The sequence below is a fragment of the Cavia porcellus genome, unplaced genomic scaffold (genome assembly GCF_034190915.1).
Source record: "Cavia porcellus strain 051 isolate PalLab524CR breed Dunkin Hartley unplaced genomic scaffold, mCavPor4.1 scaffold_24, whole genome shotgun sequence".
Taxonomy (NCBI): domain Eukaryota; kingdom Metazoa; phylum Chordata; class Mammalia; order Rodentia; family Caviidae; genus Cavia; species Cavia porcellus.
Genome location: NW_026947507.1, coordinates 37,948,620 through 37,961,069, shown reverse-complemented (window position 1 = coordinate 37,961,069; position 12,450 = coordinate 37,948,620).

Below are 12,450 nucleotides of genomic sequence, written 5' to 3'. Positions count from 1 at the left end.
TACAGTTCAGCGAATTTTGAGTTTCTCCCTTATGGGAGTCATATAGAGGCAAGCTTTTCAGTAAAATTTAGCCTACAGTATCCAACTGTCTCCAGAAAGTCTCGTCTGTTTTTTTAAAAGTTTTCTTTCATAGAGCAATTTTAACACCTTGGCTATCTTTTTGTAAATTTTTTTAGTTCTCAAAGACCTTTTTGTGCTATCTCTATTAACTGGCTGAGGGGCATTTCCTTAAACCTCTCAAACCTTTGTAATTTTTGTCTAACATGTGGGGCCGACTGAATTACAAAGAGAACAACTGGCGATACTGGGAAACCTTCTTACCTCTGGATGTTCAGTCAGGGTGGCACAAAAGGAGAACATGGTTTTGGCATTCCGGATCAGAGAGCCGGCTTCATCTGGATGGCACACTGCTTTTTGTCCAAGGATGTCACGTGGCAGGCCATCATTTTACTAAAATTATATTCTTAACAAAAAGGGCTTTTTCACAGGTAACAAAATTGTGCTGCATAATCTCCCAGATGTTCACAGTACATGCAAGAACTTGTATCTTATTTCTAGTATCACCTATAATCTCATTTTAATGAAAACATTTTGCAGCAAAGTACAAACTTATGTATACTTCTACCAAAACTGATCTAATACTGTCAAATTCTGAACACATTTACTTCTTGTCAAACCTGTTATTTGTAGTACTATAAACCAAGACAAATAAAATTCACATCCTCTTGAGCCTTCTACAACTTACAATAATACCTCTCAAACTAAGCTTTAATCTTTTTCTATATTCTGGCATAGCCAGACACCTTTACTTGAAGACCACTCTCTTTGTCCCTCTTTTTACTATTACCAGTCAATTACCTTTTCTCTCACTTCTCAGACAACATCAAAACTCTCAACAAAACCCTTGAAGTCACCTTCTAGTAGTCCAAAACATACTTATTTTTTGTCTTTTTACCACATAAAAATGCTGTATTTTAAAAACAAAACTATAACCTTTTAACTGGCTCAAATATAGTACCGCCTGGTTTTTACTTGGCAAAGTTGACATGACTCTTAACAACCATAGATATACATATATATGTGCACGTTTACATTTTTACCAGAGAGAAAAAAAAATACTCCTTTTAAAAGGCATGCCGACGTTGCAAGCAATCAATTGAAGTCTTACATATTAAACAAGGCGCCACAACATTAAAGACACAAACAAAGGGAGCTTCTTGTACAGTTTGGTCAGCTAAAGGAAATAATTTTTCTTATCATGAACCTTGAATTTAATAAGCCATATGGATCCTACAACAGAAATGGGCAACAAGCCCCTAAGTTAGTAACAAGTTTAAACAGGCAACCAAGGAGAGGGCGGAGGAAGAAAGGGTTTTACCCACGGTGGGGGCTCCTCCCTGAGGTCCTGCGATACCAAGATGTAGGTGACCTGCCCTCTCGTCTGGGGCGGAAGATGATGTTCTTAACTGCTAAGATGAGGGGAAGGTGGAAAGTCCCCTCTCGTGGCCATCCCACAGAAAAAGTAGGCCACTCAGTCGAGCAGAAATCCTGCCATTTACTCTTCTTGACCTGCAAGGAGAGATTGTGAGCCCTCTTCCGCACCTCCGACCAATGGTCGAGGGTGAGGGACAATGGGGATGAGGTCGACTGTCCCATGATGTTCTATAGTCACAGGGCGGTTAACGCAAGCGCGATACAACAAATAACCAATCACAACACCCACAACACACAGGACAAACAGGCCGGCCACCTCACTCTCACGCATCAGTTTCACACCAAACGAGTCACCTTAGGGGGTGCCTCCAGATTGGCCCGGACGGACCACAGATTGGGAATGAAATTCCCCAAACCGATAGGAAAATCCTATCGCAGACGGTGAGTCACGGAAAACCGTGTGGGGCATCCCCCGGTCACCAGAGAACAGAGAACAGATAACAGATAACAAAAACAGGTAACAAAAATTGCCCCTAGATCGGAGCCGTTTGGCTCGGGGCGTAAAATACCGGTAGATTGATCCTCAGAGTAAAAATAAGAAGCGACCGGTCGTACTCACCCACCGCAGAGCCGTTGAGGTCACCTCCCGTGTGGCGGGCTATCTCGCTGGGGCCTCCAAGATGTTAGGGCCGACGCCGCAGGGAAAGAGACCCCAAGGACTCAACTCTTGGTGAGGGAAAAAAATTTATTTCCATGCGCATGGGGTCCTCCAGGCAAACGAGTGCGGAGGGCCTCGAGGGGAATTTGTGCAGGGTTTTTAAGGGCACAAGCGGGAAGCAAGCAGGTTTACAGAAGCAGATCACATTGGTTAATTTTGAACGGCGCAGGACTTGGCAGATGCTGATTCGAGGGGTCTGGGGCTGAGTAACCATGGAGACCGAGAGACCTGGTCTAATCTAGCACATTCCTTTACTTATCTTTATCTTTACAGAGGACAGATCATCTTGTGGTTAATGACTAGCAGATGCATTCCTTCCTGTCCTGCCCCGATATCTCAAGGAGGATTTAGGGAGTGACACATTCCTTACTGCTCTGTTCTATAGCTCGGGGGGGGGGTTACATTACAAACGGGGAGTCGATTCTCTCATTATGTCATTGATTTTTGGTTAATGTTGGTCTCATAGAATCATTTTGGGGTGTTGGTCCCTCTATTTTAACTTTTGAGAATAATTTTTGTAAAATTAATATTATCTCTTTTTCAAATGTTTGGTAGAATTCTGTTACCTGAGTTCCAAGTTTTTTTTTAATGCATAAGAATATCTTTAAATTTATAAATTCAGTTTCTCAATAGATATGCCATAGGTAATCTATGTTTTAGTGAGCTCTCATTATTTTGAAATTTACCAACTTTGCCTAAATTTTCAAACTTACTTGAGATAGTTATTCATAATTTTAGCTTACTATACTTCTAGTATATGTGGAGTCTATAGTGATGGCCTCTTTCTTAGCTGATCATGTCTTCTCCTTTTCCTTTTCTTTTCTGATCAGTCTGATGAGAGCAGAGTTTCTCAGTATCTTCATTTTTAAACTAGATAATCTTTTTTGTGGGGATTTTCCTGACATGGGTTAGCAGGATTGCCGGCCTCTACCCACCAGATGCCAGCACCATTCTGGTTTATAACAATAACGTTTCTAGACTTTGCCTAATGTCTGTTGGAAGTTGAAATTATCTCCAGGTTAGAAACACTGGGTTAGATTTTTATCGCTTTTATTGATCTTTGCAAAATATTGGTGTTCAATATTATTGTTTTAGTTTACTTTTGGTCTTATGCATTTCTAGTTAGAATATATAATCTCTCCTCTCTTTTGTACATATGGAGTACAGTTGTTGATAGAACTGTGGGGGACCAGCGGTGGCTGAAAAGAGAAGAAGTATGAAATATAAATGACCTTTATTTTGGGAATGCGGGGAGAGATACCCCCCGATCCCCCAGGCGCAGCATCTCCACCCTGGGGTCAGTGATCCCTCCTTGGAACACGTGGAGTGAGGCACATAAGTAGCCTCGGTTTGGGGTGGAACCTAAAGGGGCATTAGGGATGCACAGGTAGCCCATTGGTCTTTGTTTGGCACCATAGGTAAATTCCCAAGGGTGGGGGAGATAGGAGCTTCTTGGCTTTACCTGCTACAGTGTCTGGCCTGGGCTAAAACCTTTTCATATCCTGTCTTATGATTATTATTATTATGAAAAGGGGCGAAGATTTCTCTCTTTAACTGCTTCTTGCTGGCAGAGGGTGCTGTACTGGGGTCTAGGGGAATCGATGGGATGACAGTTGATGCCCATGTAGAAGCTGGTGTCAGGTGTTTTAGCAAGCACAACTTCACTGGTGAATGCACGTATGTTAGACTGGAAAAACAAAGAGACAAGATGTTATGAGGAGGCATGGCACTGTCATATTTAAGGACCCAGGTGAGGTAAAGCGAAAGGTGCCTTTGATTTAGACATGTCATTATATCAGGACGATGTTGAGGTAGAAACATTTCCACGGTAAGGCAGAATTCTGAAAATTAAATGTGGGGTTAGGAGGAGTGAAGTTATGAGAGGTGATTACTCCCCCATCTGAAAGGGTAAAAGTTAAAAGGGTAGGTAGATAAGGCTTGTCTCTGGTATACATGATGTTGGAGTCTTTAGGAAATACTGTTAAGAGTCCTGCTGTAAAAATGATCATTAATAGAACGTAAGAAATTAGGAAACAAATTGGATAACAAAACATGTCAGCCTGAGAGTCATGGCTGTGGGGCCTTTGTAAGGCAGAGATGAGTAGGCAACAGGATGGTTAGATCTAGGGCCTGAGTGATGTGAAACCAGAATGGCAGTCTAGCAACTTTGATTACTGTTGAGGTTGCCAAGAATATCAGGTATGGGTCACTGTAGCCTGGTTGTAGTCCTTGGAATGATTTGCTGTAACAGAACTTTAGCAAGTATATCAGCAGTCTCCCTGGTTGTGGGAAAGGCTTTTATGTATCCTGAAAAAGTATAAACAAAGTGAGAAGACAAAATGTATCTATCAGCCTTGACCAGGGTTGCCTGAGAAATTGGTGAATAAGAAAGGAAGGAGGTGGTCTTATATAACTGAGGAGAGGTTTACTAGTGATAACAGGTGTAAGCTGTTGAGGCCTCAGTGTGTCTAAGTTAGCTTGCATAAACACAAGGGAATAAAAGGCATTTTTAAGATTTAGGACTGAAGAGTAAGTGGTGGAGGGAAGGGTGTACTGGGAAGAAGCAGTCTGGAGACCTGCACAAAATAGGTCCTGTTTATAAATGGCATAGGTTGACCACCAATACTTCCTAGAGATTGAGGACTTACTATAGAGGCCTGAAAACTCAGAACTCTGTACATATGGCCTCTATGTCCACAAGTATAGAGAATGTCTTACCTGAGATTTTTAGTGTGACTTGAACTCTGAGATGGACACCCATAAAGGAGGCTGTTGGCCCTGAGCCCCCTCAGTCTTTGGCAGCAAGTTTCGGCGATGAATCTGGCAGTGTTGGCATTTCCTGTGAGGGCTAGAAGTTAGGATGGCTTACCCACTCTCTGGTGGCTAGGACAGTCCAGTAGCCCTGAAGTAAGGTCTCAAAGAACGCCAGGATGGGGCACTCTCTTGCCCAATCTCTTCTGCTGCATTTGAGTGTGGTCCATGGGGGTGGGGGGAGGCAGCTCCACCTTGTGTAGGTTTACCTGTCACAAGTTTTATTTCTGTAGTTGAAAATATGAAAAGGCATATTAATAAGGTCTCTAAGAGGTTTGAAGGTCAAGTTTTGCCTTTTTGTTTGGGATTTGGACTACAGTAGAAGGTATCTGTAGAATTAAGTAAGTATGCAGGAGTCAACAGGGTATTTATAACTTTAGTAATGACTTCCCATAAGGAGGACAAGGTCCAGAGAACTTTAGGAACCGACATGTTATTTATGTCATATATATAAGTATCTCTTTATGGCATTAAAATGTCTAATGCCATCTGATTTTTAGAGGATGGCCTGTTTATTAATTTTTACTCTTTTATTTAGGAGAGAAATCAGCTATGGTGTTATATAGGCTGGGAAAATGTTTAAGTTTGGCTTTTGTCGCAGTGCTGGTCCCGCTGCCCTCTTTGAGTGGCCTGTAAGGTAAACATGGTTTTGTCATTTTAGATCAGAGAGCAGGCTTTATCTGGATGGCACACAGCTTTTTTCCAGGGTGCCACGTGGCAGGCCATCGTTTTACTGAAATTACATACTTGACAAAAAAGGCTTTAGTCTGCCCTCCCTCTTTTGGAGTATAATCTCATTTTAATGGAAACATTTTGCAGCAAAGGTTTACCAATCTTATGAATAAATCTATCAAAACTGATCTAATACTGTCAAATTCTGAACATATTTACTTCTTTTCAAACCTGTTATGTGCAGTACTATAGACCAAGACAAATGAAATTCACATCCTCTCGAGCTTTCTACAACTTACTATATACCCTTAAGTTGAGCTTTTCCTATCTTTTACAACTTACTATATGCCCTCCAGTTATCAGTCAATTACCTTTCTTCTCACTTTTTAGAACATTAAAACTTTCAACAAAACCCTTGTCTTGGAACAGAGCTAGTGGTTCCCAGCAAAAGGAATGTATGTATCTGGATCTAAAAGAAAACGTTTGTCATGGCTGGAACACACACACACACACACACACACACACACACACACACACACACACAAAAGGCAGCAGAAACAATCTGAACTTAATATCTGCAAACGCAAATACAGCATCAGATCAATAAGATGAACTGTCTGTTGTGACTTGTTGTGTTTGTCTCCATGCTGGCAGCCAGAGCCACGCTTGAGCTTGGAGGCCGGGACTGGTCTGGCGCGGTTAGAGCATGCCCAGCATGTGGGTGGTGCACGCCAGGATGTAGGGCACGGGGCGGGCTGAACTGCCCCCGGAAACACGCAAGGTGGCAGCAACGATGGCACACGGGGGACAGGGCAGGGCTGGGACTGCCCCCGGAAGCATGCAAGGCAGAGGTGGTGCTGTGGTGGCAGCGGCGGGCTCGTGGCCCATGGGGGGCAAAGCTGGGAGGCGGCCTGACAGCGTGAAGCTGGGACTTTACATGCTGGGACCCTGTCTGCTGGGCACCACGCGGAGCTGGAATTGCTCGCGGGGTGCGTGGTGGGCAGCCGGACTGATGCAGAGCTGAGCTGCCATGTGTGGCCCAAACTGCTCGCAGAGCATGTGGATTAGGGCACGGTGTTAAAGCCGAACTGTGCAGACCCGGTTGCAAGAGAGCCGAGACATCACGTGGAGCTGGGAGGTGGCGTGAGAGCCCAAAGGTGCCCAAAGCCCAAAGCAGCTTAAAGCAGTCCCGTGTGTATCTTTCAACACTGCCCGGGCTCGCCCCCCACCCCAGTGGGGAATGGGCCAGCACGGCGGGCACAGCACGGGGAGGGGAAGTGGCGAGGAGACAAAGGGGACGCTGGTGGGAAAGGACACATTCTCAAAACAAAGGCTTAAAGATAGAGAGTTTTGTAAACTTGTCATCAGTGTGATAAGCCATAGATAGGTATGATTTTGGGGGGGGGCAGGAAGTGGTCCCCAAGATAAAATCTGGTGTGGTGTATTACACCAGGAATTACAGCCAGATGAGGCAACAGACCATCGTCTGCCAAGTTTAAAGTTGGCACATTGCACTCCAGACCGATCGGTTATTATATGGCTCCAAAACTCCTAATAATTGGCTGTCACCAATATTATGAGTGGACTTCCATGTGGGTCTAATAACAGCTCTGCCCATGAGAACTTAAAAAGCTCTGAAGGACATGAGGGTCTCTCAGTGTGGGCTGGTCCAGGGTGGACACAGTTTGCCCAGAAAGACCCTGCCTTGGGGTCTCTACCTGTGAGAACTTAAAAAGCTCTAAAGGACGTGAGGGTCTCTCAGTGTGGGCTGGTCCAGGGTAGACACAGGTTACCCAGAAAGACCCTGCCTTGGGGTGAGGACATGAGAGCTTTACGTGGACCTACAGAAAGGGGGAGAAAACTTGCCTGGGGCCTGGCCCAGTGGCAATCTCTGGGAGTTGCTCACCTGTGGTAAATTGGGTCGGTGTTGTTTGTGAACCAGCAGCGACAAACTTACAGCTCCTGAGTGTAGAAGTGAGGAATTAATGCAGGATGCAGTCCGGTCCTGGTCCTGAATGGCAGGGGACTCAAACTGGGAACCAGGCCCAGGAGTGTCTCATCTGCTGTTCCCAGTCAGGGAACCATATGATAGAACTGTGGGGGACCAGTGGCGGCTGAAAAGATAAGAAGTATGAAATATAAATGACCTTTATTTTGAGAATGTGGGGAGAGACACCACTGATCCCCCAGGGCGTGGCATCTGCAACCCCGGGTCGGCGATCTCTCCGTGGAACACATGGAATAAGGCACATAAGTAGCCTCAGTTTGGGGTGGAACCTAAGGGGGCATTAGGGATGCACAGGTAGCCCATTGGTCTTTGTTTGGTGCCATAGGTAAATTCCTAGGGGTGGGGGAGATGGCGCTCCTTGGCTTTACCTGCTACAGTGTCTGGCCTGGGCTGAAACCCTTTCAGTTGTAATCACTGTTTTTATATTCTTGCCTGCTGATTCTAACATCTGTACCGACTTTGGGTTGGTTTTGGCTCACTGATTTGCTTCTCATTATAATTAATATTTCCCTGTTTCTTTGTTTACTTAGCCAATGTTGATTAGTTACCAAACATTGTGACTTTTTCATGTTTCAGGCTGGCTCTTTCTGCCTTTCCATAAACACCCCAAGCTACACTCTAGTTTAAACTAAGTTCCACGAAAACAGCGTGGTTTTTTGGTCCTTGCTTGTGAGATTTACTGGGTAACCCAGAACAGTGTTTAAACAGGAGCGAATTATTTTCCCATGGAAGTAAGACTCTAAAGAGTGCTTTCCCTGCCTCGTGCTCCATGAATCCTGAGGTTTTCCTGACTGGCTGGTACCTTCCCCCACTCAGTGTGAGCTTTCATGCTGCCTCCTGCCTTCTTCCCTTGGCCTGTAGTAGTTTTCTCGTATGTTTAAGTTGATCTGTACAGTGCAGGCTGGTCCGCTGCAGCTCTGTCCTTGAGGACCTCCTTTCTCTCCCTGGGACACTGCCCACAGGCTCTGGCTACCTTTGCCTCTCTGGACTCAGTTCTGCCTTCTAAACATTGGACATGATGCATACCTGATGTGGGATTTTCAACCCACATGTGATGCTGTAGCCTGGAACTTCTCTCTCGGGGCTGTAAGTTATCAATCAATCACTGTGCTCCTCTTTGTTTTCCGTATCTCGGGGTCACTCTTCTCTGTAGCCTGACGTGTGCTGTGTTAAAACTCTGTTTCATGTATTGTGGCAGTAGTGAATGGCTGTCACCCTTGTCTTTTTAGCCCATGTTGACCAGAAGCACAAGACTATGAAAATATATGTGTATTTTAATTTATTTTTTGTAAATATATTTTAAAAACTGAAAAAGGAGCGTGTGTTTAGAAAAATTTCACTTGCCACATTCAACTAACCAACTGGAAAATATGAAGAAACTAAATAAATTGAAACACAAATCTACGCAGACATTAACATCTGAATCAGATTTGTCAGCAGTATGTATAAATTATTCAGGGAACCGGTCTAGTTCTTTAGCTTCAAAGATTATAGAGAGCAAAAGATTAAGAAATTCTTTGAAATTCATTGTACTGTACTAATATTGGCAACAAAAACATTCAAGGGCAATAAGAAAAAGAGGTTTTTTTTTTTTTTTCCAGTAATGGGATTAAAACTGGGACTGCTGTTCTAAACTACATGTTCAACCTTTTTTGTATTTGTTTAGAGGTGGATCTTGCTTGGTCATCTAGGGCTGGTGTTAAGCATGTGATTCTCCTGCCTCAGCCTCCCAAGTAGCTGGGATGTGACAGGCATGCACTATTGTACCCATCTGTGCTTGCCTTCTTTATTTTTATATTTTGGGACAGTGCCTCACTAAGCCACCTAGGATGAGCAATCAAACAGTGTTTTAAATCAACTTTGCTTTGGACACAGATGCACAAAATACAAACTTAGCAATATATATTTTTTAAAAAATTGAGATGTAATTATATCATTCTGCCTCCTATTCTTTCTTGGGCTGTTGTTATATTTAGAGTGAAACCTGGGCTCCATTTTACTTGCTCCTGTCATCCCTCTGACTCCGACTCTGGTCTCCTCCTCATCCCACGCTCCGTCCCACTCACACACAGCGGGTTAGTGCAGGTTTTATCCCAGCTCTTTGGAACACGTGGGTCAGTATGGTTTTGAGTGAGCTTTCCGCCTCTCGCTTTTTCCACTCAGGTCTCTCCTAACACTTACATTGGTCTTCTTGATGTTGCCTGGTGAATCTCTTACCTCATCTTTTTTCTTCTTGCTCATCAGACTTAACAATTTCAAATGAACTGTATTCAGACTCACTGATTCTTTTTTCCTGCCTGTTAGAGTCTGCTGTTGAATTTGTCCAATGAATTTTCAAATCAGTTATTGTATTTTTCAACTCCAGAATATTTACTTTGTTCTATTAACAGTTCCTCTTTTTTCCTGTTCTCATTTGGTTTATACTGTGTGTTTTTCCAATTCTCTTGAATTCTGTGTCCATGTTTCTTTGAGGTACTTTAGCATATTTAAGCATATTTTGAAGCCTTTGCTAAGTCTGATGCACATGTTTCTTCAGAGAGTTTCTGGAGATTTATTTGTTCCTTTGAGTGGGCCACATTTTCCTATAATCTTTTATTTTTATTTTTATTTTTATTTTTATTTTTAATTTTTATTTAAGGAGAAAAGAAAAGAAAGAAAAAAAACAGTGAAGGGGTACAAGTTATACAGATTTACAGAATAAAAAAATGCGCAGTAGGAAATCACTAGTTAATGGATTACATATTGCCATCTTAGAAATAATTGTTCAAGTCACAAAATTAAAGCTTGTAGAGTGGACATTCCACCAATGATACTGCAAACAGTTCTGTTCAATGATCCAATAAAACTCTGTGATATCATTTTCTATCTTATACTTTTAAATATACATGCAGTTATATAGTTTAGAGCACTTTCTTTTTCTCTCTTTTGTACAGTGACTATTACACATTTTGGGTTTCATTGCTCCCACGGTTCTTGTTGCTTTTTTGGAAGAGAGTAAAACCAAATGTGACATAACAGAACAGAATCGGTCAAGTCAAAAGGGTGGACATAATAGATAATATAAAAACATAATACAAGGTGATCAACAATGGTTACCCTAATGCCTCCCGCTATTTCTAATAGAATTGCCTATATCATTAGTTGTAATACAATTGAACAAAACCGTAAAGAATAAAACCGACAAAACCAAAACATTGGAGACATTGTAGGTCTTCAAAAGTAGATAAAAGTCAACGAGAATGGGCGTTATAATGAATCTCATTATCTTCTCAGCTGATGCCTAAACTTTCGAACCTGATACTATCCAGCAAAACAGAATATAGGAACCTCAGTCAAAAACAAGATGATGAGAGTAATACAGGGCTTCAAATCGAGATAATAGAAAGTCAAAGTGGGTTACTATATTATATCCTGCTATATTTTTCCCTGTAATTAAATGGGTAAAAATAAAAAAGTAAATAATGGAGTGGAGATTGAGAAAAAAAGAGGGCATAACAGCGAAACAGGGCAGATCAAAACATAACCATTTAAGCAGAATAGTGTTTCACCACCAGCTAATCCTGACCCAAAAATAGTTACCATATTGACTCCCTCCCTGAAGTCCTTGAGTACAACTTCATATACTGTAGCATTAAGTATATCAAAACAATGTAAATCCATTTAAGAGAACAACAGCATTATAGAGTATTTAGAATCGACTAACAGAAAATGAACAATGGTCTCTGTATAATCTCCTTGTCTTTAAAAGGTTTTTTCTTATACTATCGTACATAGTAAAATCCAATAAGATACAACCTGTTTAGACCATTGGAGACAGAAGAACAAAAGCTAGATGAGACTTCAAAACAAGATGGTACTAAATCAGCATTACCTATTAAGATGTCATTTTCTCCAAAAAAAGCTGTTCCTATCATCCAATCTTCTCTGTCTCATTTCTGTTGAGCTCTTTTTCTGTCAGTAGCTGTCAGTTTGTCTTCTTCGTTTTGGTCTCTGCTCTATTCGTTGTGGCCTCCCCGCCCCTATTTCTGGGTTCTTTGTATTTTTCTTTTTTTAGAATATCCTGCAATACTTTCTGTAGGGTTGGATTGGTGGTTGCAAATTCCCCCAGTTCCTCTTTATCTTGGAAGCACCTCGTTTTTCCATCAATTTCCAGGGACAGTTGTGCAGGATATCTCAATCTTGGCTGTAGATTATTATCTTTCAAAGCTTGAATTATTTCTCCCCATGCTCTTCGTGATTTGATGGTTTGTGAAGAGAAATCTGCTGTAATTTTGATGGGTCTTCCCTTGTAAGTGATCTGTTTCTTGTCTCTTACAGCTTTTAATATTCTGTTCTTGTATTGAATTTCTGGAATTTTTATTATTATATGCCTGGGTGTTTCTCTATTAGGGTTGTAGGTAGCTGGGGTCCTGTATGCCTCATACATTTGAGTATCTTTACCTTTTGCTAAATTAGGAAAATTCTCCTGGATTATTTCTGTGAGTAGCTTTTGTAGTTCACTTGTTTGTGTCCCTACTTCTTCTTTTATGTTCTTAATCCTTAAGTTATGGCTCCTCTTATCATCTTCTTGTCTTTGTATTATTGCTGTGTGTTTCTTTGTTATTTTAAGAAGTTTTTCATTTCATTCTCCCATGTTTCAAGTCTGCCCTCCAATTCAGATAGTCTGTCCTTAGTTTCTTTCAAGCTGTTACGCCAGTCTTGGGTATACTTCTTGATTTCTTGATAGTCCCTTTGCACCTGCTTCACATACTCAATGCTTTCTCTGTTTTCTCCATCAAGCAATTCTCCCCTCTTTTTCTGTTCTTCC